This window comes from Podarcis erhardii (assembly GCF_964252035.2).
Source record: "Podarcis erhardii genome assembly, chromosome: 5".
Classification (NCBI taxonomy): Eukaryota; Metazoa; Chordata; class Lepidosauria; order Squamata; family Lacertidae; genus Podarcis; species Podarcis erhardii.
The window spans coordinates 16,923,313-16,947,657 of record NC_138509.1 but is presented as its reverse complement, the minus strand read 5'-3'; the positions used below and the strand labels follow the sequence as shown (position 1 = coordinate 16,947,657).

The following is a 24,345-nucleotide window of genomic DNA, read 5'->3' as shown; positions in this document are numbered from 1 at the left end:
CTCCAGCCTGGTGGAACGCTCTTTCTCATGAGACCAGGGCCCTGCAGGATCTGATTTCTTTCCGCAGGGCCTGTAAGACAGAGTTGTTCCATCTGGCCTTTGGCTTAGAATCAGTTTGATTCCCTCCCCCTCTTTCTTTTTCCTTTCTCCTCCTGTGAAGAGGCTGCATCTTAATGTTTTAATGTTGTGTTTTAATCTTTTTAAAATTGTATTTTAATCTACTTATTTTTATTATTGGTTGTTAGCCGACCTGAGCCCGGTCTTGGCTGGGGAGGGCGGGGTATAATAATAATAATAATAATAATAATAATAATAATAATAATAATAATAATAATAATTATACAGAATGCTCAGTTTCTTAGGACAAATTGTGCAATTATCTACATAGGAAGAGGAAGGCATTCTGAATAGTGACAGGCATTGTAGATGGAAGGCAAAAGATGGCACCATGAAAAGCAGAACAGTAGTGGCCAGGGGAAAAAAAGGTGCTGCTGGATCCAGGATTCCTAGGTCTCAGAGCAAAGCCTGAAGTTTCACTGTTTTGGTCTATATCAGGATCTCTACAAGAAGGAGCATAACCTCAGGGAAAAGGCTCAGAACCAAGCTTGGCTTGATGGGAATCTTGCTATGAACTTCATTGCCATTTCTGTGAGGCTCCTTTGGCAGTCCCAGGGAAGCAGCAGAACCAAGAGGTTTGCTGAGCCCCTGCTGAGTCACCATAATTGACTGTTGAGCTGCATTTGGCTTGGTGGGTCAGACCACTGACCAAGGGTAAATGCATTTAAAACCCAAATAATACTGATATCCAGTTATTAGATGCAAAGAAACATGAGGGATGAAATATTGTTGCTGCAAGTGAATTGTGCAGAGAGCTGCTATATATCCCCACATGTGGTTATCGGAAAAAGGATATTGGAGGCAATGTATACTGGGTGAAGAGCTGAGTTGCTTCCTCTGTTTTACTGTAGCAATGTCAATCCTCTCCCCACCAAAGCCAGAAACCAGGTTTTGATGATACATTTGATACTAAACATCTGTATTCAACAGATCAACCAAGACTAAAGTCAACATTTGTTTTATTTTACCACTTTTAATTCTTTCATCTCTCTGCCTGCTGTTCAGATGTCATCCCGACTGGACGCACGCTATCATCATCCCTACAAAACCACATTCTAGAGCACTTTGAGTGTGCAAAGTGCTTTAATATTGACCATTACCCTTGAATGTTGTCCATTAAAATGAAGTGCAGGCTGAGGGCATAACCATACCTCAAACTTGACAGAAATTCAAAATGGTCCTTAAACTTGACAGAGATTCCAAATGGTGGAAGTATTTAATGCATGTGTTTATTTATTTAAAATATTTATATACCTAACATGATTCTTTTAAAAAGGCAGTAGTGACTTATGAAACTCAGGGGTGGGAATACTGGACAATGTCCCCTTCTCCAGGTCTTAGATGTGACAGCTGCTGAGGCTGTTTCACCTGATCTCTTTGACAGTTCCATAGATCAGAATAAAGGACACACACACCTGGGATAACAGGACATTTGGGTTCCTTGGACCAATTCACCCAGGCAGCTTGACAGCCTGCAGCACCTGGCTCTTCCCAGGGGCAAGGGAACCTGATAGACTCTGGAATAATGATGGTGATAGAAAACAGCCCACTCCCTAGGCCTTAGACCAGCAGTGGGGAATCTCCAGAGCACAGGTCCCAATTTGGCCCATGAGGATGTTCCCTACAAACCAAGTCTACCTGATTCACACTTGATGCCATACATGACCTTTGAACTTTGACAGCTATCCATCACTTTGTGCCATTATGACATCATAAGAGTCTGGAGTCCACCACCACACAAATAAATAATAAACAGCCTGCTTGACAATGACAAGTCAAAATTGACCTGCTACATATATTCTGAAATAAGGTCCTATCTATATGAGGATTTAGAAGACTTGGGAAAAAAGCATATTAATTGGAGGCTGGGATATATTTATTTGAATTTGTTTTACTTAAAATGAGGTGAGGGAACGCTATTACAACCACAATAAAAACTAAAATAGCAGGTAACAAAAATCAAGTGAAAGCTAGATTAAACAATAAACCTATTAAAATTGCAACTGACTGCAAATCCTATGCCTGATGGTTCTTTTCAATTGCATCAGAAGGCTAGCAGCATGGAAACGAGCATTCCAAAGGCTGGGAAAGGCAACCCCAAAGCCTAAACAGGGAACCTGAGAAACCCTTCTGTTGCGTCTCAGCCAAAGACAATTCAGATGCTGGTGGGTGTGAAGAACAGCTTCTTCAGAAAGGCAGGGCCAGTGAGAGGTGTGACGTGGCCTAGGGACAGTCCCGAAAGCTGCACAGAGAGACCTGGAGGTCCCCCATCCCTGTTGTAAATTCTGCATTGAGCAGGGGTTGGACTCAATAACTTTAAGATCCTTTTCAGCTCTGTGAGTCCAAGCTCCAATAAAAACAACTTTGTCCACAGTAAAATAAACTTGAGTTAAAAGCAGGAGGAAAAGGCTTTTTAAAAAAACATTTATAAACAGGTGCAAAAATAAATATTGCATGTTGAGGGTGTGAACTGAGTGGATTGGGATACTGATACAGTATCCGGCATAAAATGTTGAGGGTATGATCCAGTCAAAGTTGAGCACTTTTAAATCTCACTAATCTCAGTGAGATAGTTCATTCCTAAAAGCTGCAACAGGCTGACTACTTCCCGTTCACAGAATTTAATGATGATGCTATCTGATGTCTAGTGGGATTTGCATATTCAGATTTCCTCAACTGTTTGAATATGTTCTAAAAGGGACACTGTACATGTGATAGTTTGGGAGGGGGGCATCAAAAGCATGCCTGTTGGGCCATGTCCTCTCATTATGCTTGATCTCTATGCAGCCCAGGGGTCAAGATGCAAATGGGACCTTAGAACACATGAAGACCATGTGCAATGAAGTGGCATGGCCATACTGATCATGCACACTCAGTTGCCATTTAGAATACCTGCACAAAACTCTCATGTACTCTTCTTCCTGGTGACCCAGCTGCAGCAGGCTCTTTTAATGACCTTTATCTTTTTTAATGTTTATGTAAAGAGAAAGTCATAGAATCATAGAATCATAGAATTGTAAAGTTGGAAGGGAACCCAAGGATCATCTAGTCCAATCCCTGCAATGTAGGAATCTTAACTAAAGCATCCATGACAGATGGCCATTCAGCCTCTGCTTGAAAACCTCCAAGGAAGGGGAGTCCACCACCTTCTGATGAAGTCTGTTCTACTGTCGGACAGCTCTTACAACCAGAAAGTTCTTCCTGGTATTTAGTCAGAATCTCCTAAACTTGAATCCAGTGGTTTGGGTCCCACCTTCTGGAGCAGGAGAAAACAAGCTTGCTCCATCTTCCATGTGGCAGTCCTTTAGATATCTGAAGATGTCTATCACATCTCCTCTCAGTCTCCTCTTTTTCAGGCTAAACATACCCAACACCCTCAACCATTCCTCCTAAGGCTTGGTTTCCAGTTGGGCTAGTAACATCAGGTCTGTGCTGCTGTTGTTAGCATCACAATGATTACATAGGGGGCAAACCTTCAGAGTACATTTTGTCAAAAAGAGTTGTTTAATTGAAGCAGAGGTAAAGGCAAAGGACCTCTGGATGGTTAAGTCCAATCAGACTTGACTATGGGGTGTGGTGCTCACCTTGCTTCAGGCCCAGGGAGCCAGCATTTGTCCATAGACAGCTTTCTGGGTCATGTGGGCAGCATGACTAAACCACTTCTGGCACAACGGGACACTGTGACGAGTGCCAGAATGCACGGAAATGTCGTTTACCTTCCCGCCACAGCGACACATATTTATCTACTTGCATTTGTGTGCTTTTGAACTGTTAGGTTGGCAGAAGCTGGGACATAGCAACGGGAGCTCACCCCATCACGTGATTCAAACCGCCAACCTTCTGATCGACAAGCCCAAGAGGCTCAGTGGTTTAGACCAGAGCGCTACCCACTCCTTCCATGAAGCAGAACAGCTAAGAAAGAAAGAAAGAAAGAAAGAAAGAAAGAAAGAAAGAAAGAAAGAAAAGGCTCTACTGCTTTATAAATCTGTAACTTTTAAAATATATTCTTCCCTCCACTCAACATGATAAACTTCCCAAAGCTCTGTTATCCAGATAACTCCCCCTCCCCATTTCACAGATGTTTCCCTACCCCCTAATGGAGAGTCCCTCCTGGATATCCCAAAAGAAAAAGATAGGCCTAGTAAGTGAGAGAGGTCAAACATGAGCCCAGCTATTTATTACATATACTGCAACCAGATGGAAGTAACTCATCCATCAAAGAGCTCAGCGTCCTCATCGAATTAGCTTCTTATAAAAAGCCTCCTGCTCTTCCCTCTGATCCACATGGTTCAACTTCCTTCCCTTCCATGCACTTTTGGAAAATGAACCCTCTCTAACCCCGTTGCTGTGTTCTCCTTAAATCATCACCGCCCATCATTCCATAGCTATATTTAAACTTTACTTTTATCAATACTCATCCTGTAGCTGTGGGAGATATTAAAAGTGTACCAGGGCATGGAAGGGCGTTTCTGACACTTGCTCTTTCATTCATCAGCCCCCTCGTAGGCCTGTTGGTGACAATGAAAAGATTTCACAATACCGGTGCAGCAGAAACTCATTCTCCTACTCATCCATCATGTTCAACCTAGCAGCAGTTCTACTGACCTAATCTGTAATGCCTCGGTGCTCACTGGAGATTTCTTAAAGGCACCCTTCATTGTTGTTAGTTACAAAGAATAAGTCTGTGCTATTAGATAAGGAGACTAAATGGTGCAAAGATTAATGCAATACTCCCTCATCACCATGACCAGGGTTCAACCACTTGGGTCGAACTGGAACGTCTGTTTTCTGAGTTTGCTGGAAGATCACATCCGACACTCACTCCCCCACCCCCACCCCTGGATGAATAAAAATTTAAACCTATTTCAAGAGGTAAATAGGATTTTAGAGGTGCAAGAGCTATGTACCACCGCTAATTTATCACTTCTGTCAGCTTTAGGGTAATATGCACTAGTTATTTTTACATTATAACAAATACATTAGTCTCTTCTCTAGATAAAGGAAAAATTATGAATAAACTGTCTTGGATATTTTGATGGAGCAAAGGAATCTTTCCACTCCTTTTCCCTTCCTAGCTCTCTAGTGAATATCCAGCATCTGCAAGTGCAGGAGACATAAACAAGGTGGGGGAGAATTAGAAATTTTGCACTTTTTTTATAAGGAGGGAAATAAAAACGGACAGCTGGCTGGATGATTTTATCATGTCAACAGTACCATAAAAGAACAATGGCAGGACATAGAATAAACAGTTGTTCTGTGCTTGTTTCTTAAAACACCACAACTTAATAGAATGACAACTTGGTAAGAACTTTGATTTTATAAATGGTTTATTCCATGAATTCTATGTTAAAATTCCATGAATGTTGATTGCCATGGCTCACTTTGAGCACACATGAACCCTGTTCTAGATCTGAAGAAATTATGTTTCCCTTTCCACAAGTAAATGTTTCTTCAGACACGCCAATCATTCTCCTCCTCATGAAGGTCATGATGTTATATGTTTGTTTGTTTGTTTGTTTGTTTGTTTCCCGGTTAATTACAGCTGGGAATATGACTACTAGAACATCACTAATATAGGATTAGGTGCCAGGTTCAGAGAAGAATGGCAATGTAAGCCCGCCCAGGGCAAAGAGTTAAGTACACCTGCTATAGAGATTTGGGGAATTCTGTTGGAAGCAGAAGTGGAAATTGCAATAATACATGTTTGTCCAAAGTTCAGGAACGGAACCCATGCTAGCAAATATGACCAATATTCATTACAATTGATCTTTTAGTCCAAAAATGTGATGTAAATAATTATATTTTCTGCATTATTTATACATTTCCCTTCCATGGAAATGCATTGAAATTAACTACACAGATTACATGACTAATTATGTTAAGTTTTGGCCACAGCAGATAGCAAGTCAAACGACACAGATTGTAGCAGAAACTGAATAAGTCAGGCTTATTCTACTCATTCCTGTCAAATGTGCAAGAGTGGTGATTGTGCCACACAATTTCATAAGTTTCATGCTGTTCTGGAAGAGGAATCTCCTCATTCTCATCAACAATTGTATGTTAGTAGGAGAGAGTCCACCGTCAGGTTCTGGTGATGGACAGCTTAATCTGTCTTCTGCAGTTGATCCATTTTACTTTGTGCCTAAGCTGTCTAACTGTCTACTGAAGATTGTTGTGTAAATGTGAGAACTGCCTTAACATAACTCAGTTGTGTGGGGTTTTTTACAGGAAGCATGAAAGACAAAGAAGAGGCTAGCATCCTAGAAACTCATTTTTTACTGAAGATTTTCGACCAATACTGGGTGGTTACTGCCTAGAATTTTGAGGCTTCTTGATCATTGCATTCTACTTCAAAGTATATTGGACAGGATCTGCTATTCCTATTGCCATAGTTTGCATACAGATACTTAAAAAAAAAAATCTAGAATTTATCACTCAATTTTGAAATCCCAAATATCCTGGTCTCATTTTCAAAATGAAAACTATGCCTCATGGACAATTTGCTGTAACTTTCAGTTTCAACTCGTGCACATGTGCACTGATAAAACACTGCAAAAAAGCAGTACATATTTATGTTGTCATACTGTGGATTTGTAAAATACCACACAGAAAACAATATGAATGATGGCATCTACACATCAGCAAAACACTGCACTAAAAGAAGTTTGATGCAACTAAATATACATGATAAATGGCTTATTGTTTTGCAATGTTTCCATCAGTGTCCACAGATACTGTAGAGCAGGGGGAAACTTGAAGGAACTGAAAAATTAAACAACCTGTCCATGATCCATTTCTGGAATTAATTTTAATACATTCTCCTAGCTAAAACCAGAATTCAGATGAAAAACTGAACAAAAGAAAAAGTGAATGCACGGAATAAATGAATGAGGGAAATAAGATCATCACTCTTGGGCTGGTTTATCTGCAGTTTTTTGTTGGGCGGGGAGGGGGCTGTTGCTGATAGTTTTTTGTATCTTTATTTTAGATCTTGCTGTGGTTTTTGTGGAAATTGTTCACTTGGGTTGTGTATTTTTGAATGTTTCATTTATTGCTTACAACTATTTTTGTTATGCTGCAGTTATGTATTTTTTTCATGTTGTAAGTTACTTTGAGCATGGTTTGAACTATGGAAAGGTGACATACAAATAAAATTTTGTGTGTGTGTGTGTGTGTGTGTGTGAGAGAGAGAGAGAGAGAGAGAGAGAGAGAGAGAGAGAGAGAGAGAGACTAATTCTACCCCACTTACGCTTTTTGGATTGTAGCCAGCCAAGTTGCCTGGCTTGTGCAAGAACTTCCATTTGCAGCATGGAACTTCCCCTCCCTCTCCTCTTTCCACTCATCCCTTGCCCCCAGAATCTGCTCTGGGGGTTGGGGAAAACCCCAGATCAGATGGGGGCACGCAGAGGGGAGGAGAGGGAAAGGAAGTTCCACTGTGCAAGAGGATGCCTTGCATGAATATGAACATTGTTGGATACAACCTTTTGTTTTGGGTAACATTCTACCAGATGAACCTCCTTGCGTATAGTAATAGAAAGGTAGTACACAAATCAAAAGTGAAATGAAGAGTTATAGATGATTGGACACAGCTACAAGTGCAGAAAACTCACTCCTGCTTTCTGCAAAATGAAACAGAGAAACAGTCCCTTTTTCTTCAATGCAACAATGCAATACTTTCTAGTGAAAATCTGTTCGTTATTTTGCATATTTTAAAAACATTAGGCAATGATAACCCTTTTAAAGACCATGTATTCAGGAGGTCCCACCCCAATGACTCGGTGATAAAACAAGGCTTAACTACCAGATACATAAGTCATCATATAAAAATAGTTTCAAATAATATTATATCAACATTCTACAGTTCAGCAGTCTGCAGCTGCAAAGTAAACGGAGCCACTGTGGTTCATAGCTTAGATACAAGTAAAAGAAGATCCAACAGATAACGGCGGAATTAAACTCTGAGTTCAGACTGACTGGAAGGCCTTAGCCAAGTCATCATGTCCTTGGCTCAGTTCCACAGAATGAGAATAAAATTGTTACTTTACAGTGTTTCAGCTCGGCTTTAACATTTAAGCCTCACATAGCTCCAATAATCCCCCACCAGAAACCTAGACTAAACCTAATTTTGAAAGGAATGAGGCTAATATACAGTTCTAAATTGAGGGGGGGGGGTTATAACTTCTGATTTAGCTAGAGGAAAAAGCAGTTTATAAGTGTAACCACTATGTGTGGTTGGTTCAAAAATAAGAATGGGAGTATCCCTTCTCTTCCTTGCATAAATAAAGGTCTGTGCAAAGCTGAAACGTGCAGACGTGTGCATATCTTAAAGCTTTCTAGCTACATTAAAAAAAAAAAAAAATTCTAGTTATGCCTGAACCAGACCACTTTGGCTTACAAACAAGGCAAGAAGAAATAGATTGTTTGAAGGTCAAGCTACACATTACACTTAATGGTTAGCATGTAGCTATATCTCTGCTCTTTTATTACTTCATTATAGGTGAGTCCCAATTGCTAACAGGGTCACAATACATGGGATGGGGAGGCTAACCTCCTTCTCTCCCCAGCCATGAGCCTCCCTGAAAACAGTCCCACTCAGGCACAGCTGTAAAAGTTAGAAAAAGAATGTCACTGGCACCATTTAATTACATCCACTTGTAAATGTATCTCCTGTGACTCTGAGATATTGAACTACCTCTACACATGGCAAAGCAGTGTTCTCCTCTTGCTTCCATCACCCACTTAAATTTTTAAAAAGCATGTGGTGGGGAGTTAATATTTGATTGATGAACTAAAGATTCACAATGTGGTTTACAGTGATAAACATTAAACAAATAACCATTCGGTTATTGAAACCAACTTTTGTAAAACCCAGAAAACCATTTTTTAATTTTAAAAAAAGAAAAGAATTGCTGCCGCAGAAAAGAGAGAAAAGGCCTCTGTTTTAGCTCAAGGGGAGTCAGCGTTTAAAGAGTAAATCAGAACCCTGAGAAATTTGGACACTATCCAAGTGACAGTTTCCACCCAAGTATTCATTTCTAAATTTAATACAGAAATACATGGGGATGTGAGAGGGGGGTGCTTGTTGAGGTAAAGGATAGTCTGAAAAACACCACTGAATTCATATGGGAAGCACATGTGTTACCAACTTCATGTTACTGGCACCCCTGTGAAAGAGTAACATGTATTATCTTCTATGAAGAATATTTGTAATCCTACCTGCAGGAACACTGCTGGGCTTTGTTTTGTTGGGGGGTGGGTGCGAAGCAAGCTGCAGCAGCATTTTGCTCTCCCAAACCTAAAAGCTTGCTCAAAGTTTTTACTTCCAGAAAACAAATTGGTCCAGTTAAGTTATCACCTTGTCTTGCTTTATGTTCTTTCACCCCTAAAGGCAGCAGCTTCAGATGGTAGATATTAATCTTTGATCCTTTGAGGTATCTTTTCAAAAAGTGTTTAATCAGTAATGACCAAAGCTGTGTCACCTTAAGGTGGCTATGTTTAAAAATAAATAGAGATCTGTCCCGGGCATCAAGATTCATTATCTCCATCCTGAAAAATTTAGGTAGAAAGCCAGCTTGGTGTGTAGGGGATAGAGTCTTCAGTTTGGACTTCAACTGCATTAAAATCCTCCCATAGTCTTGAAGCATCTAGGTGGCTTCTGGCAAGTCACACTGGTCCTCAACGTAAGGTTACCAGATTTTTTTCAATGAATCCTGGGACACTTTTCAACTTCAATAGGAATGATAGGTTTTTGTCAGGGGACTGATTTGTAAATCCGGGGACTGTCCCCAGGAAACGTGGCTCCATGTCACCTACCCATTACGACTATTGCAAGAATAAAATGGAGAAAACTAATATATCAAAATACAGTTGTAAGTCACCAAAGATCTTAGTTGTTTACTTCTACCTGCTGCCAGGAATCTAGAGAAACTTTTATATCTCTGACACAGTATTATATAGTAGTGTAGGGGAACTACAACAAAACCCACTTCATGTACTCCCAAAGTTGTACTCAGTGGGAAGAAACCCATGAACAACTTCCTTGTTCAGAGATAATGATTACAAAACCTTAATTGGGTAAAAGGTAATATAACAGCCGAAATTAAAGCTCAGATGAGCAGATGTATCGCAGAAAGCCACCACAACAAAGGTTCCTGTGTCGGCCTATAATTTGGACATCATGAATCATAATTAAAATGTAAAGTCCCCAATATAATGAATACATAGCTAATTTAGCATGCTTATATTTAACACACAGGCTTTTATCACTGTCTCCTATTGTTATTAAAACATGTACACCAGCAAAGAGCTGGCACTGTTGCTTTCTTCAGCTCCCCACGCCCACCCTCAAAAAAACCCAACTTCAAGCTTCCAGAGTTATAATATCCCACCTAGGTTTTTACTGGAAATGATTATGGGCTAGGTAGGATGAACAACTTCTGCTAAATAGTCTCACTGTTATATTATTTCCAACGCTCATTATTTAAAACCCAAATTAAAAAATGGGGACAGAAACTTTTGCTCCTTTCAAAGGTGGTTGCTATTCTTCACATAAAACAGCTTAAAAGCACTTTTGAAATGTAAGTAGTGTTGAAATTAATAACCAATAATGAATGTAGGCACTGGTGTAGTGGAGATGGCAAAATTCTGAGACTTCAGAGCAGGAGTGATGGTGTCATGTGTTGGAATGCCAGGAAATCTAATAGGCCTTCCTTGCCCTGGCAACTGGACTCATTTGGGGAGGGTGGCAGGACAAAAAATTAACAAATAAACAAACAAACTGACTGACTGAGATAGAAATGAGGCTTTCAAGTTTTAGTATTGCTTGTGACAGACACAAACAGATTCTGCCCTTAGCCTACATCCAGTGATAGTACGGAGGTAATCATACACTGTTTTGTTTATGGTTTTTTTAGGATACCCAAATATGTGGAAAGAGCCCTCTGACCCTGAAAATTACACATCAGTTATAACTGATGTGTTCAAATGGGTATCCTAAATGGATTCAAACTGGGATTAGGATACTTGAATGATCAGCTTCTGCCTTATGAGCCTGCCGGAATGTGGTGTTCCACTGGAGAGGACTCTCTTTCTCATGACACCAACATCAAGGCTGCATTCGAATGGGATGCAGAAGAAGGCCTTATTGATGGCTGAGGTCAGACTTGGAATGCTCCCTTAGGAGAAGCTTGCCTTTTTGTTGATTCTTGTTGTTGCTGCCATGTCAAAACCCACTTTGTTTACTGTTTTTTATCATCTATAAAGGCGTAAGAGCTCTCTCCGCAATGATTTAGCTTGCTGCTGCTTAATAGATGAATAAAAAAAATACTCTGTTGACTGTTGCTATTTTTTGAATTTTTGGTACATGGATGGACAGACAGACAGACAGACAGATCCTTTGGGGATTTTGTTTATTATTGTCATTGTTGCTTTGCTAGCATTTTTAAGGAAAAAGCCAGATAAAAGTATTTATAATAAAGGAATAAATGTGTGTTTAAGACTGTGCATTGTTAATATGTAAATAGAATGAGGGTAAGGTCTATTTTCTTAGAAGACACACGGACTAATGGGAATATGTCTGTGTAAATGAAGCAGATTATCTGGACTTTATGCATCCGCATTTATGAAGAAAGGCCTGTGCTCATGGATCTCAAACCAGGCCAGAGGGGTTGCTGAACTGAATTGTTAGAGGCAGGTTTTTGCCACATGTGAAATGCCATTTATTTTGCTTACTAGTCTGATCATCATTTTAATATATCTATATAAACATTTCAGAGGCTTTCATAAAAATAGTTACATATGCTAAAAATTCAGAGCTGGCATGCTGAAAATTAAATTTTAGTATGAAATACCCATTGTCATCCACTGAAAAAATGTTTATCAGCCATGTAACATTGAGATGTTTCATTTTTAATTCAATCTAAAAAAAGTATCAGGAGAAAACCATTTCAGAATTTTTCTTCAACACTTATCTCAAAAATGGGCCATTTGATTCATGAACATCTCTAATGTATATCATCAGTGACTGAAGGAGTTTTTTATATGATTTTTGACAATTTAACAAGTCCTCCTGACAAATTAAATGGTTGTGTTGACAACTTAACTGTACTGCCAATCAATATTTTCAATTACTTTCATTGTCATTCAGAAAAAATACAACACGAGGTCACACAGTGCTAAATCCAAGTAAGGAAAATAAAATGATGCACAATCAGTTGGGGGAAAAGAAAACTTAAAAACTTTGAAGTACAACATGCAATTTAAAGATGCTTTGTTTTTCTTTGGGAGGTTTCTGCTAAAGCAGAAACACTTCTAAATTTAGATCCTAGCGGCATCACTCACTCACTCCACAATATAGTTTCCTTCCTTCCTATAAGCAATTTTAAAGTCATTAAACTTGAGCTGCTGCCACAAAGGATTTCATTAAAAACAACTTCTTTATTGCATTACTTCCCGCTATAAAGCTGCATATTCCTAGCTTTTACACAAGGACGGGACAAGTCACATTACTTATGCTGCAATTCTTTAAGAGCATACCGGTCACTTTGAGAAATCTGAGTCAAACAATGCTAGGTCAAAGGTTAGTTGACTTGTGCTGTCCAATAGGGCAGGAGCAGATCAATACAGTTTCTAATGCTTCATTGTCGCATGGAAACTGGCTGCTGCATTCTAAAAATAGATGACAATACTTAAATAAAAATGTGCTTTCCTCTTATAGGATCATTCACAAAGGAAGGGAAAAATTGCAGTTTAATGTGATACAATCCAGGTGACTGGAAAAGTCTATTGAAAAGCAAAGGAAAAAACAGAATTTGTAAAGTATTGTTCACTAAACAAGGCATAAATGTGGATTATTATTATTATTTTTTATGGTCTGTCAACAAGTTTGTAAGAACCATTCCAATTCCAAATAATGTTAACAAGAGCCTCTTCATCAGATGCCTGCTATGTTTTCCTGGGTTACGCTGTTTGGTGGATGTATGGGTTGGAATTGTGATAATTACATAATTAACAGTGGAAATTGACAAAAAAAACAACAACGTTGCAACTGTTTTGTGAATTGCCACTGTCAATTATGTAATTATCACTGTAGTTTTCTGCATTTCTTTCTGCCTCATTGTCTACGATTCCCCCCAACATCATGGCAAATGATATCAAAAGCTATTGAGAAATGCAGGAGGATCATCAGGACTGTGCTTCTTCTGTCACTTTCCTGGCAAAGGTCATCCATCAGGCTGACCAAGACTGATTTGGTTCCAAAACTAGGTCAGAGCCTAGGCTGGAAACCCAATAATCTGCTTCCTCCAAGTGTTACCTGGAGCTAAACAGCAACCATCCTCCTGAGCACTTTCTCCAAAAAAAGGGGGGAGAGAGCCTTTTCAGTTGTAGCTCCCCATCTGTGGAGCATTTTCCCCACTGACATCCTCCTAGTGCCTTCACCGGTATCATTTCAGCACCAGTTCAGATTTTACCTTTCCCCCCTAGGGTTATGGTAGATTAAGAGGTGGATTGTTTGCCATAGTGAGCTGTCATTGCACCTCTTTGGGAATGAAATCCACAGCCTATGTAGACAGCTATAAGACAGCTATGCCTTGTACCTCTATCCCAGGTGGCAGAGGGATGCAAAGGAAGCTCTCCCTTCAAGATGAACTTGGAGGTAAGTTCATATGGGAGGAGACTGCCTTTACACAACCTGGTCCCAAACAGTTTAGGGCTTTGAAACACATGACCTGCACCATGGTCCCGGAAACAATCTGGGAGGAAATCAAGTTGGTATGATGATAGTGTTATATGATCTGAAAACTGGATTGCCGTCAGCAACTTAAGTACCACATTTTGCAACAGGTGAAATTTCTGCACATTTTCAAAAGACTACAAACCAAGTTATAATAACCTAATCCAGATGTAGCCAAAGCATATGGATATGTGCTAAGATCCACCTTTCCTATGAAAGGCTGTAGCTGGTACACCAACCAAGATTGTAAAAATGCTCCTGGTCACCCAAGAATGATTGGAATGCTATCCATCAGACTATATCGAGATTGTAGTGCTTCCTCCACATGACAAATTGTTTACTGATGATTCTAGAATTCTATCACTATTTTTAAAAATTACAAATTTTGCTTTGCATTTCCCCTTAAGACTCAATTTTTGCAAGCAGTTGTAAATCCAGTCTAATTTACTACAAAATACTTTCAAGTATAACCTGGAAATTGTAGTGCAACACCAAAATATATGCAGAGAGAAAAATGGGGGAAGGGGACTAAAACCACAGCTACTTTAATAGCTATAATGTTTTGGGACATGTGAGAACTTCAGGCAAACAATAGTTCATCTGGGCTGAAATAGTATTCAGCCATCTGGAGTCCAGCTAAAGCTTGTGAAGCAGCTCCATTCTGCCTACACAGTCTTAACTTACAAGCTATGAAATCATAATAATTTGTTCATTTTATAGCCACCCCAGAAATGTTACCTATTGCAAAAATAAAAGCAACTTTGGTATGGTTTGGTTGTTTTGTTTTTGAAATTGATAATGCTTTACTGGGTAAATATGATTGGTTTCCCTTCTCATTGTTGTAAGTCTGCAAATGATAAGCAAATAACGGCTTTTTTATATACTTTGCTTTGATGTTTCTTTTACAATGAAATTAATGTAAGCTATGCATATAGTTATGTAACTCACAGTAAATGGTGGACAGCAAACTTTGGCAGAAACTGAAATACAGCAAAACAGAATCAATGCTGATTGTGACAAATATAGATTAGAATAGAAATTGTTGCCTTCTTACAGCCCTAAACAGACTGTATCTGAATGTTCTTAGTTTTATCTCCCCCATTTTCTTCTTCCTTTTATGCCATGTTTACTGGATTATACAACAGTGCGGCAGCAACTCTGTCTCCTTCACTTAGTAGCATTTAAAGCCCTTAAAAAACAATATAATATTTGCTATAATATTAGTAACAACTTCTACTACAACTACAATTTATTTCACTGCCTTCTACTCCCACTTATCTTATGAAAGTTTGTTCCAAGAAAGTTTGAGATCCTCTGCTTTTAACAGCAACACCATTTATCTATCTATTTATACCTGCAAGAGCTGTAAAACCAAAGTTCCTTGTTCTAATAGCATAAATTAAGTTTAACCAACTCAGACTTGAGTGAAACCTTTATTCCACTGAGGCGATTTATTTATGATGAGAGGAAGAAGTTGAATCAAAACACCCATCCCACAGTCACATTGTAGGAGAAAAACATCGGAGTCATTGAGTGTACCCATGAACACACAGTGCACAAGATTAGGGTCATGCCTGCTGCACTGCTCTCAGCCTCCATTCATTAGAAACCAGTTTCTGTGCCCAACTCAAAGATGTGCGATCTGTACCCTGCAAATATGGATTGTACTGTAGGCCCCTGTGCAAACCAGATCTTGAACACACTGGAAGCAGAAGCAATGCAGCTACACACACACACACACACACACACACACACACACACACACACACACACGACCTATACAGGGGGCTACTGTTACTGCTGGAAGCTACTACTACAGTTTGCTTTTGCTATTTATAATTTTCTACCTTAGCTGACAAAGGTTAACTATAAAAGACTTTCCCCTGCTCAGTTTAACTGTAATGAAAGCAGACTTAATAGAACACCAGGACATAAAGTGATGACACAAATATCAAATCTTCCTAATAATAAGACTCTTCCTAGTTACTCGGATCAATAAGCTTCCAGTGCTAACGAAAAAAACCCCAGACACTTCAGCACAAAGTAAAATAAAATTTGTCGTATGAAAGACCTGCTTCCAGAAGTTAATTTGAAGAGACTGACTTCTTGAAGCAGATACCATTGCTTGTGTTGCTACAAAACCAATGGATTCTGCACAGTTCTGTTAACCATCAGCAATTATCTTCCTGTCAGAGCTAAAGGTAACAAATTTCCCCATATCCAGCAAGGCTATATCATCAACCGGACACCGGCATCATTTGACGGAAACTAAATCACTACACCAGCCAACAGCTCTGACAGACAAATGTGCTGCCTCGGAAAATCTAGGCCTATCACTCAGGCAGTGAGGTGGGGGTGGGCGAGTAAGAGTTCTCTCAGCTTTCTGAGAAGAGATTAAATGTTGTAGATTCTGTAAGTACAGTACAGAGGAAAATCCTAAATATGAGAATTATTAATGGACTTTAGACTGGTCTTTTTAATCTGTTGCCAGCACATGCTCATCTATTTTACCTTGATCTGCCTTGTTTCCTGACAGACAGAAAAGGCAGGAACTGTTCATTATCCTAGCCTTAATCAGAGCCAGCAGTGGAAGAACAATGTAACCCTACCTATCATATGGAGAGCATTTTAGCACTCACTGTTCTTTTATAATGAAGATTGCGTAATAAAAGATACCGCTAATATGTCCTGTCCTTATACCAGACAATAACATCCAGTTCACAGTATGCTACATAATGGGGATATCAGTTTCTAACCTGCTCAAAAACCAAATAAAGCATTATCACATTGCAACTGTAGCTGGGCTGGAATTTCCTGTTAAGCTGTGGTTAGAGCATACATTCCCTCTTCACAGAAAGAGGGGGAAAGACACACAGAGAGAGAGAGAGAAAGAAAGAGAGAGAGAGAAATATAGTACAATGGATCAGCCTATAACAACAAACCTACTAACTGCAGACTTCATTTTTTGATAGACAAAATATTAAAGGTAATTTACATGAGAATCTTTGCAAATGGCAAATGATTACTAAACCAGAAGCAAATTAAAATGGCTCTTAATTGGCATGCTAGTAAGCAGTGTGATTTCCCCTTTGATATCACATTAATCATAGACACCATTCTACGTGGGTGGAAAATCTTGGGGAAAAAGATCGGATGGCTACTAAGATTGATAGTGAGATATGTAGCCTCACCACTTTAGGTCGCTGGCTCAGATCTGGAACAAGGTAAATAGTCAGTTCAAGTTATTTCTGTTGAACAACTGACCAGTGATCTCAGTGAAATGAGATACTACTAGATTAAGAGCTGGTTTGACATCTCTTTTTATAGGCATATATCTTAGCCCCTGTCACGATTCAGGTAAGGAAGATTTAAGGGTGTTTAGTTGCATGTGTGAATATTTCATTTCCTACCAGTGACCCTAAATTAAGGGTAGCAGGTGTATATAACCAAAATCTACTTGCCAAACATTTTTTTATTTTTTATTTATAGAATAACAAACAGTTTCTAACCACAATGTACTCCCAAAGCAAAACATAAAACACAAACATAAAAACATAAGGCCAATGGCCCATCTAGTCCAGGAATCTGCTCAAGGGATGCATGTGGAAACCTGCAAGCAGAAAATAAGCACAAGAGAGCTCTCCCCTCCCATGATTTCCAGTAACTGGAAACATTGCTCCTTCAAACTGTGGAGGAAGAGCATAGCCATCTTAGCTAGTAAACATTGAGAGCTCTCTCCTCCAGGAATTTGTCTAATCCTCTTTTAAAGCCATCCATGTTGGTGGACCCATCACTGCCTCCTGGGGGAGCAACTTCCATAGTTTAACTATGTGCTATGTACGCAGGTGGCACTGTGGGTTAAACCACAGAGTCTAGGACTTGCTGATCAGAAGGTCGGCGGTCCGAATCCCTGCGACGGGGTGAGCTCCCGTTGCTTGGTCCCTGCTCCTGCCAACCTAGCAGTTTGAAAGCACGTCAAAGTGCAAGTAGATAAATAGGTACCGCTCCGGCGGGAAGGTAAACGGCATTTCCGTGTGCTGCTCTGGTTTGCCAGAAGCAGCTTAGTCATGCTGGCCACATGACCCGGAAGCTGTACGCTGGCTCCCTCGGCCAATAAAGCAAGATGAGCGCCGCAACCCCGGAGTCGGTCACGACTGGACCTAATGGTCAGAGGTCCCTTTACCTTTACCTTTTATGTGAAGAAGTACTTCATTTCATCCGTCCTGAATTTTCCAATATTCAGCTTCATTGGATGTCCATGAGTACCACTGTGAGAGAGGGAGAAAAAATCTCCCCTATCCCCTTTCCCAAAGCCAAGCATAATTTTCTAAACTTCTATCTACAGTATCCTTTTTGAGGTGGAGCAACCAGAACTGTATTTCTGGAGAAAGTGGGGTACCAGGAAAATGCCAACCTGTGCCCAGAAAGAGGAGGTCAAAAAGTAAGCCCTAGGAATGTTATTTTATTTTACTTTTTGCCTCAATATGCATCATTACATTAGGTGCCTGTTTGTTTGTTTGCTTGCTTGCTTGCTTGCTTGAGACAAGGATCATGTGAATGACTGTGCCCACCCTGCTCTTCAAAAGGAGAGCCAAGGGGACATTTCAAGTACTGAGACAACATCTTAGCTTAAGCCTAGTCATGTACCTGCTTCTGAATTGCTGAGCTGCGTAACCTGTAATCTGATCAGTGTTTAAACTGTGTAATGACTTTTGGAATAAAGCCTTTGAGGAATCATTGAGCAAGGAATCCGAGCACTGTCTCTGAGAGCAGGAAGCAGGACAATGAAGGCTGCAGAGGGCCCCTTCAGTTTTATGGGTAGGATGGGAAGCTGAGGAGAAAGAAGGACACCAGCCTCTTGTCGTATTCCTTTATAATAATAATAATAATTTATTATTTATACCCCGCCCATCTGGCTGGGTTTCCCCAGCCACTCTGGGTGGCTTCCAACAAAACACCAAAATACAATAGCCTATTAAACATTAAAAGCTTCCCTAAACAGGGCTGCCTTTAGATGTCTTCTAAAAGTTTGGTAGTTATTTTTCTCTTTGACATCTGGTGGGAGGGCGTTCCACAGGGTGGGTGCCACTACTGAGAAGGCCCTCTGCCTGGTTCCCTGTAACTTGGCTTCTCGCAGCGAGAGAACCTCCAGAAGGCCCTCGGTGCTGGACCTCAGTGTCCAGGCAGAACAATGAAGGTGGAGACGCTCCTTCAGGTATACTGGGCCGAGGCTGTTTCTATTCCATCCCTACTTCTTAAACTTTCTCTCCTTCCTCCATGGTTATATCCCCCAAGCTCTCATTCTCCCTCTTCTTTTACCCCAATTTCCACTGGCTGAGGAACAGACTTGGTGGGGGGGGACCTGTCCCCTGTCCCAGAGGAGCTTATCTATTAAGCAACATGTCTATTTATTTGTGTATACCCTATGCCAGATTCTGTGTCTTGGTCACTTTGAAGTGTACAATAACCATAAACCAGGAAAAGCACCGACAAGGGTGGTGGAGGGGAGCGGAAGGAGCACCAGGTGCTTGAAGAAAGATAAGAGCTACTGTAGTGGTTGATGCACTTGATGAAACCTGAAGGAGGATTATTCCAAAACATGCGCCAGAAATCTAATAAATAAATAATAAAGGAAACAATGACTTCAACTGTGCAAGGTAAAAATAGCACAAGTTAAGTGTGCCTAAGATGTGATTGTACTAAGATATGCCTAAGATGTATCGCCAAAATGAAATTGTTCGTTATCCATTGGTAGGAGGTCTGTACACTGCAGACTTCAAGCTGCCTACATATCTAATCCAGTCCCACAGAGGGACTTGTGGCTGTTTTTGAAAGGGACTTTGCACACAGTTAAAAGCAAGTGATAAATATTTTGCACCTTTGACCCACCGGTAAATCAAAATGTTTCTCATATGCTGAAAAACAACCCATACCCCCCTTTCCTACTTTGCCAGAGTACAGCAACTGAAACATGCTGTCCTAATTTTCCCCCCTTTCATAAATTATTTTTTTCACAAGCAACCGAATGTGTTTTATAACACCCAATATCAGCCACAGAAAGCAGTTGCTATGATAGTTCATAACTGGTCAGGTGGGTTACTAGCTGCCTTTAACTTCCAATAAGCAGCTAACTAACAAACCATCCATTACTTACTTCAGAGAGATTAGAGGTTAAGCATAAACTTGATTACATGCTATAAATGTGAGTAATTTGAAATGTTATTGGTTATTACAGAAATATACGGTAATAATTTCCTCTTTAATGAAAGGCAGCATGTTTTTAGTGGCCCCTAGTTTCTTGTTTAGGCTTTAGGAAGGCGATCGGTGTATGATTAACAGCTACTTTTGCATGATAGGCATCTGGGATGAGATGGCATAAATGGATGCTCACCACTTAGCTGTATCATAAAAATGCAAAAATACCATCATATTTGTATGATAAACACAAAGTTTATAGGCAACACTCTTTCTGCTCTCCTCCAAACTGCTCATAGCTCAGTAGGTGCTCTAGTTTTTGCTTGCCTGAAAGAAAACCACACATTTCAAAAGATTCAAATGTCTAACCCAAGTTACGTTTACACTGAATTTAAACTCACTGGTTGCAAGCCAAGAGATGTGCTTCCCCATTCTACAAAATGCTCCTTCAAGGGTGGGGGGAGAGTACAGGGGCACACCCAAGCCTGCCTGGAGGTCTTACACAACCTAGCCTTCTAGTATCAGAAATGAGTGACCTGAGTATTGAATCAGTAGCTCATGTGCTTCCAGCTTGCACTCTTTATTACCCCTCTACCACTATCCAGACCAGGTCGCTCAACCATTGCTACTGTGCCGTTTCTTCTAGCAGATCAAGATAATCAGGTGACAGCAAAAACTGCAAAAAAAATTTAGCAGGGGCAACTAGAATAAGATCTATTATTTGATTATTGATGAAAACCTCCAGAATGTATTTTGTATGGTTAAGTTTTTACCTCTATCTTCAGTACATTTTATTTTATTGCTATGGCTACTGGCTGATGCAAATAAAGATTCTTCTGATTCTGATTCTGAATCTGAATGTGTGGCCTGTCTGTGGCTTTATAAATACAAAGGCTGTTTTTAGATATGTGGAATAGTAAGCACACAGAAACTGAGCGCCCTATTTCTATTTTGCAAAGCTATATCTGAAGCCACTCTTAATGCTGAGGGAAAGGCACTGTGCATTTACGCAGGGGCTTTCTCTTTTGGTAGCAGTTGCGCATTCCAATAGTCCCACTGGCTTGTTCTTTCTATATATTTTTGAGTCAGGAATGACCAACATAAACCAGTTTCTAAGCATGAAACAGACAGTACAATGCCACACAAAGATCACAGCACACCCTAGTGTTTCCAGATACAGGTATAACTGTATGATGACTTATGGTACTTCTGTGAAACAAGAAATAGCACTTTGCAGACACAGAGACGTGCTTTATTCTAGGCGTTTCTAGGCAAGCTTTTTTCTCCTGCTCTGGAAGCTAGAAGCCAGGAGTGCCAACTTGAATAAAATATTGCGGGGGGGGGGGGGGAGGTAAGCCCCGCCCCACATAACTGATCACATGACACAGTGCACACACACCATTTGAATGGCAATGCACCCTCAAATATTTTATTAGGGGAGGGCGAAGTCTCCTCAGCCCCTAGGAGTTGGCTCCTATGCTAGGAGCCAAAGCAGTGGCTTCAAGTTACAAGAAATGAGATTCCTTGACTGAACACCAGGAGAAACTTTCTGACATTAAGAACTGTTTGACAGTGGAACAGATTCCCTCGGGTGGTTGTGAACTCTCCTCCACTAGAGCTTTTAAAGCAGAGGTTGGCTGGCCAACTGTCATGGATGATCTAGTTGAGATTCCTACATTGCAGAGGGCTGGACTAGAGGACCCCCAGAGTCCCTTCCAACTCTACAAGTCTATGCATCTATGATTCTAGAGCCTTGCTTCTGAATTGTGATGGGGCAACAAAGCAGGTGGCCTGTATTTATTAATAAAATGGACAAATGACTATGGTATTTTATTCCCTTTCTCTCTAGCACAGCTGTCATTATGGACTGCAGCAGCTAGGTGACAAAGCATGTATTGTGCATTCATAAAAGCCTTTTACTGAAGAAGCCAATCCTTGGCTTCTTCAGTAAAAAAACAAAAACAAAAACAAAAAAACCCACCTCTGGTTACAAGGGCTGGAAAGAGCCTCTGTTTAAGACATTGGAGACCAAATGCCAGATACAGCATGGGCAATACTTGCCTTAGAGGGACCCATGGTCTTTATTGGCGTAAGGCAGCTACTCATGTTCAGGCATTTATGGACGGTAGTTTCCCATCTGCCAAGGAAGTACATTCATTCATTTCCCACCCTTCCTCCTAAAGGAGCCCAAGACATCATCAACAAGTGATAAAACAATTAAAACATATTTTGAAAATTCCCAATACAGTGGTACCTCAGGTTAAGAACTTAATTTGTTCCGGAGGTCCCTTCTTAACCTCAAACTAGTCTTAACCTGAGGTACCACTTTAGCTAATGGGGCCTCCCACTGCCATTGCACTGCCGCTGCCCGATTTCTGTTCTCACCCTGAAGCAAAGTTCTTAACCCGAGGTACTATTTCTGGGTTACTGGAGTCTGTAACCTGAAGCGTCTGTAACCTGAAGCGTCTGTAACCTGAAGCATCTGTAACCCGAGGTACCACTGCACAGTTGGAAATTGGGGGGGGGGGACTCAAAAGAGTAAGGTCTTTAGTAGGCAGTGAAAAGACAAAGGAGATAGTGTGTGACACACACATGGTCACAAAGAGACACAAACTAAAAAGCAACTGTGGTTGAAATGGACTGTGGAGGAGGGAGAATTGTTTTTAAGCAGAAGCACTGTGGCTTATGCCTAGAATGAAGGGTTTTTTGTTTTTGGTTTTTTTAGTGTGCAAGAACTATTGTTTCTCCGGACATGAGGTTGCCTCCCGTCAAAAATAATGACCTCAGCTTGGAGCTGCAGGTATTACAGCCAACAGTAAGTCAATTTTTCAACCTGTGGGCCTATCACTTATATTTTGGCTAGATGTGCAATGCTATGAGTGCTATAAAGTTTTTACTGCCGGGAGTTTTGGATGACCACATTACTCACAAATGGCAAAGTCACTAGTGAGTTATATAAGCCTTCCCAAACAAGTGGCAATAAAAAAGATTCTAGCGGACACACATACACACACATCTCCTCTTCAAGGTTTTGTTTATATAGCCTCTTTTATACTTCATCTTCACAGCTCATCTTCCAGTAAACCTCAGTTTGTAACTGAAAATGACCATTTCCTGGGGGAAATGGTTTGACACTGACCTTTAGCTTTCCCCTATCCTAACTGCTCTCAACTGCTGTCAAGAAGGGTTTAACTTCTAGTGTGGACAACAGAACAAATATCGAATGCAGATATTATATGGCTTAAGTCCAATAAATCCTCAACTTTGCATAGCACTGTGGAAACAGCGTTGTCCATTTTAGGCTAATGGATGTCAAGCATTGGTGTGTTTTTTAACACTGGAGTTATTTCAGAAGTTTTGCATGTATTAATAATATACACTTTAAAGATATGTTTCACAGAAGACAAGGGATCTTATGACCTATACTCTCACAGAAATACTCAACAGCCACCTGCCAGTGAAGAAGTAGCTGCACAGCCAAATAACAGAGTTGCAACAAATAGGAAGATGCATATGCAGGCCTGCTTCAGAGTTCAGGCTCTCATATCCATACATGATTGTCTGTAGAAACACATAGGATGCTCATAAGCCACCAAGGAATGTACAGAAACACCGCTTTGTGAACCTGCACCTCCGTATAGATCACTTTTGCATGTACTGTCATGCTGGCCCCTCTTCAGGGTTCCCAAAAGGTTACTTGAAGAATTTCCTTTCCCCATAAGTACCAGCTCAAATGCTGCCATCTGCAGTTCCACATCTGTGAGGTGTCCATCTTAGTGTGGCAGCACCTATGACTTGGTAAAAAGGTAAAGGGACCCCTGACCATTAGGTCCAGTCATGACCAACTCTGGGGTTGCGGCGCTCATCTCGCTTTATTGGCCGAGGGAGCCAGCGTTTGTCCGCAGAAAGCTTCCGGGTCATGTGGCCAGCATGACTAAGCCGCTTCTGGCGAACCAGAGCAGCACACGGAAACGCCGTTTACCTTCCTCCTAGGTTTACCTTCCTATTTATCTACTTGCACTTTGTGCTTTCGAACTGCTAGGTTGGCAGGAGCTGGGACTGAACAACGGGAGCTCACCCCATTGTGGGGATTCGAACTGCCAACCTTCTGATCGGCAAGTCCTAGGCTCTGTGGTTTAACTCACAGCACCACCCGGCCCCTTGGTACTCCCTGCCTATTAACATTAGGCCATGACTCAGTGGTACCTTGGTTTAAAAACACCTCGAGTTACAAACACTTTGGGTTACAGACTCCGCTAACCTGGAAGTAGTACCTCGGGTTAAGAACTTTACCTCAGGAT

The 24,345-nt window shown here is 40.6% G+C and overlaps 1 protein-coding gene and 1 long non-coding RNA gene across 2 annotated transcripts in view; one reads left to right on the top strand and one right to left on the bottom strand.

Moving 5' to 3' along the window:
* LOC309343182 overlaps nucleotides 1–7,347 on the top strand; it is a 25,083-nt gene extending 17,736 nt beyond the window's left edge. Inside the window, exon 5 of the long non-coding RNA XR_014157160.1 lies at nucleotides 6,346–7,347. This is a non-coding gene — a long non-coding RNA (uncharacterized lncRNA). The remainder of the gene's footprint in view (nucleotides 1–6,345) is intronic.
* LRMDA (leucine rich melanocyte differentiation associated) overlaps nucleotides 1–24,345 on the bottom strand; it is a 734,468-nt gene that overhangs the window by 394,842 nt on the left and 315,281 nt on the right.